Below are 4,960 nucleotides of genomic sequence, written 5' to 3'. Positions count from 1 at the left end.
GGCTGGGTGCGTGGACAAAATGAATGAAGAGGAGGAGAGGTTTGTGTGTGTGTGTGTGTGTGTGTGTGTGTGTGTGTGTGTGTGTGTGTGTGTGTGTGTGTGTGTGTGTGTGTGTGTGTGTGTGTGTGTGTGTGTGTGTGTGTGTGTGTGTGTGTGTGTTGCGGGAGGGTGCGTGTGTGTGTATTTGTATTTCTTTTTTTTTTGTCACAACAGATTTTTCTGTGTGAAATTCGGGCTGCTGTCCCAGTGAGAGCGCGTCGCTTCACTGAGAGCGCCACTCATTTTTTTTGTTATTTTTCCTGCCTGCAGTTTTTATTTGTTTTCCCTATCGAAGTGGATTTTTCTACAGAATTGCCAGGGACAACCCTTTTGTTGCCGTGGGTTCTTTTACGTGCGCTAAGTGTATGCTGCACGCGGAACCTCAGTTTATCGTCTCATCCGAATGACTAGCGTCCAGACCACCACTCAAGGTCTAGTGGAGGGGGAGAAAATATCGGCGGCTGAGCCGTGGTTCGATCCAACGCGCTCAGATTCTCTCGCTTCCTAGGAGGACGCGTTACCTCTAGGCCATGACTCCACCCCCACACTTTCCCAGACTGTCTAACGTCCCGACAACACAACACAGAGACATAGAAAAGTTCAGCTCGGTTCTTTACTTGTGATCACCTTAAATAAGTCAAACACACAAAGATTACCCCCATCTAAGTAAAGCACAATTCCATTTCAGTTTCAACACTTCATAATTTTGTTTAGTCGATTGCGGCACCAGCTTATCTCACTGACACTGCCAGAGTCCACCTGGCACGAACTTCACCCGACAGTTGAAGATGGATATCATTCGTAGACCTGGGGGTTACGGCTGGATGGGGTGAGAGGGAGAACGGGAAAGGGGTGCTGGAAGTGTGTGTGTGTGGGTGGGGGTGGGGGGGGGGCAGCGGGCGTGAGGAAAATCTGAGGAAGACAACCTGGAAGGTGATCGAAGACTGTTCCAGTGTCGATCCTGGAGTTCCGTTGAAGGCAGTGGCACGAGGGGAAAAGTCACAGGGAAATCTGAAACCAGGTAGGCCCTATACACAGAGCACACAACTGGCCCCCAGGAAGAAAACACAGACCCCGCCACACACAGAAGAACCTGGAGATGACCAGGAAACACCCCACTACTTCTACCAGACGGCTCCCAACAGCTCACACGCTGGCACAGCGATCCGTCTCTTGAGAGAGCATGGCATTGACAGCAAAGCGAAATCCTTCCACCTTAACTAAGAGAGAGAATGAATGAATGAATCTTTATTTTCCAACGGTGAAGATATTAGCACTTTGGCCGACTTACACATCTGCCGTTGTTCTAAGAGACACACAAACATGTACGCATATAAATGTAGTTATACTGAATACTTAATACATGTATAATGTACGAGTATAACACAGCGTCAAACTGAGAGACACAACATCGCTCACATCTGTACGGAACGGAAGCGAGTAACACACACACGCACACACACAGGCACACACACAGGCACACACACACACACACACACACACACACACACACACACACACACACACACACACTAACACACACACACACACACTAACACACACACACACACACTAACACACACACACACACACACACACACACACACACACACACACACACACACACACACACACACACACTAACACACACCAAGGGAAAAACAACAACAAAACCCTAGCATGAATGCTACACATGAATGATTCAAGTGAAATTAACACAGAAAAGTAACGATAAAATTTTTAACACAGATAAAAGGCAGCAAATAAGGCGACGGGTAATAGGGATATGGACAGATAGACACATTATGTGAAAGACAGAGAGAGGGAGAGACAGAGGGGAGAGAGAGACACAGATAGACAGACAGACAGAGATGTAAAGATATGTCAGTGTGGGAAGAAGAGAGAGAGAGAGAGAGAGAGAGAGAGAGAGAGAGAGAGAGAGAGAGAGAGAGAGAGAGAGAACAGAGATAGAGTGCAGAGAGGCTGAGAGAAAGACAGACAGAGACAAAGAGACAAAGCGACACGAGAGACAGAGAGAGCACTACTGATGCCAGACCACGAGATATGATTCGAGCCATTGTACGGTTTGGAAGCTCCAAGCGACGCTTGCTAATGGAACAAATTATCACATTCTAGACTTTATGAGAAGAGGAGGAAAAGGGAGATAACAAGAAAGACGCGGAAGAGAATGAACGACCGGAGAAGCCGCGGAAGAAGAAGATGAGGCGATAAACCGATGTCTCGGGCTGCAGCACGCAACAAAAAGGGTTGTCCCTGACAGAGTTCTGAAGAAAAACAATTTTTGTTAGGAAAACACACACTTGCAGGCACACACACACACACACACACACACACACACACACACACACACACACACACACACACACACACAGAACCTTAAGGCAACGATTTTTTTAAAAAGATATTCAAAATTTGAATAACACAGGAAATATTCCCAGTCAGGTGATGCTAACAGAGGATGAATATATATTATATAAACAAGATTAGGAAAATTTGTTTATGAATGCTGTTGCAATTTACTGCATTAACGTTTAGAGTTTTAAAGTTAATTAATTGTGTATTTTTCATTCATTCATTCATTTACCATTGCATTTGTGTCTTATAAACTTAAGGTTTCATGACAATAAAATATATTCTATTCTATTCATACACACACACACACACACACACACACACAAGGGGGGGGGGGGAAGAAAAGAAAAAAAAAAGAAAGAAAAAAGGTGGCATTGCTTTCTTGCGACCACACACACACACACACACACACACACACACTCTTTTCAAAGTAACCTTAGGACTTGTGAATGTCTTGATATTTAGATACTGATTTGATTTCAAGCTTGTTATAGTGTTGGCTTCTTCCCTTTATGCATCGACGACATGTTATCAGAAATAAAAACAAGGTTTCCCCACACAATATAAAAACAACAACAACAACAAAACTTATATATTAATTTTGTTATGCTTGTTGAACAGTTGGTTTCTTACTTTTATGTATTGATGACATGCTATCAATAAATAATGCTTAAAAACAAGGTGCCCACACTCTGTTCGAAGTAACTTTAAAACTTGTAAATGTCTCGATATTAAGATAGGTGAGATATGTTTGTATGCTAGGTGGAGTGTTCGTTTTTTTTCCTGTTATGTAACGACGACATGTTATCAAAAATAAATAATGTTTGAAAACAAGGTGCACACATTCTGTTCGAAGCAACCTTAAAACTTGGAAATGTATCGATATTTAGATACTTATTTGTTGTTTGTGTGCGTGTTGGAGTGTTGTTTTTTCCTGTTATGTAACCACGACATGTTATCAGTTAATAATGTTGAAAATCAAGGTGCCCACACTCTAATTCGAAGTAACCTTAAAACTTGCGAATGATTCGATATTTAGGTACTGATATGTGTGTATGCTTGTTGGAGTGTTGGTTTCTCCCTTTCATGTATCGATGACAGATATGTTATCATTAACTCACTCAGTACGGCCGGTCCTCTCTTCTCCTCTACACAGACCCCTCGGATGTCCAGTGGGTGTCTGAATGACCCAACCTTTAGCTTCCGTCGTCAGAATTGTGGTATTCTTTGTCAACATTCACCTCTTCAGTATAAGAGCCTTCTGCTTGCAATATTTTGAGGATGGTAATTGGGCTGAAACGCTGTTAACGTCGTCTCTTTCGCCGTTCGTATGGAGAGAGTTAAATAATGTTTCAAAACAAGACGCCCACGGACCATGTCAGGACAACTATCTACTTGACCGACGGTACAGAGGCAACAGGACTGTCAAAGTAGATGAGTTACACTGACAGGCCCGCATCCGAATACTACTACTACTACTACTACTACTTCTGCAGCAACAACAACAGCAACAACTACTACTATTAGTACAACAACAACAACAGCTACTACTACTGCTACTACTACAACTACTACTACAACAAAATTGTCATTATATAGTACTATAATAATATAATACATACAATCTAAAGCACGCTCTAAGAGCTTTACAAACCCATTACTTAAAATGATTGAATAAACACATACATTAAGCTAGAGATATGTTAAAAGAATCGTAAAAGTGATCCAAAACACATTCCTTGATTCTACAGAAGCACAATTAAACAAGACCAATAAATGCAGTTTCGCACTAAATGTAACGGCACTTAACACTCCATCACACACATGCAGTTTCAAAATCACAAGTCTTTTCTTTCACTCTTCCTTCTTTACGTTTTCCATCCATTTTCATTTCACGTTTGTTTTACTGTTTTCTTTCTTCCTTTTCTTTCCTTTCAGTTTTGTTTGTTGGTTAATACATTTTTTTTCAGTCTGTTCACCATAAATTGATGGTTTTAGATAATTGTTTTAAGAATGAAAATGAAATGATAAGAAAATGCGTTTTGTTATAGTCTTATAACATATAAATTGTGACAACTGTTTTAAAGAGATAAAGAAGATCTAGATAAGATAAGATAAGATAAGAATAACTTTATTATCTCCAACTGGAGAAATTTGGTCAGGTGCATTATCACAACATAGACAAGTAAACAACATGGGGACCATAACTGTAAAAGCCAACAACAGCCCCAACAAATATTACGAAGATACAAATGTAAAAAATATCACGTACATCGTTTCATACATACATCCACACACTGCAGGTAATAACTAGTATTCTTAATGTAAAAACAGAAAGAATTAAGAAACATTATTTGAATATAATTATAAACATAGCCTACTATACTGCACATTGATTATAATAGACAGATAAGGTAAGAATAAAGATGAATTGCGGAAAACCACAACCAGATAATCAGCACACACCCGCACCGCACCCCCCCCCCCCACACACACACACGTGGATTTATGTTTATATATATGCGCATCTGTCGATAATTTTTTTTTT

This window comes from Babylonia areolata, chromosome 29 (assembly GCF_041734735.1).
Source record: "Babylonia areolata isolate BAREFJ2019XMU chromosome 29, ASM4173473v1, whole genome shotgun sequence".
Classification (NCBI taxonomy): domain Eukaryota; kingdom Metazoa; phylum Mollusca; class Gastropoda; order Neogastropoda; family Buccinidae; genus Babylonia; species Babylonia areolata.
This window is presented reverse-complemented; position numbering follows the sequence as displayed.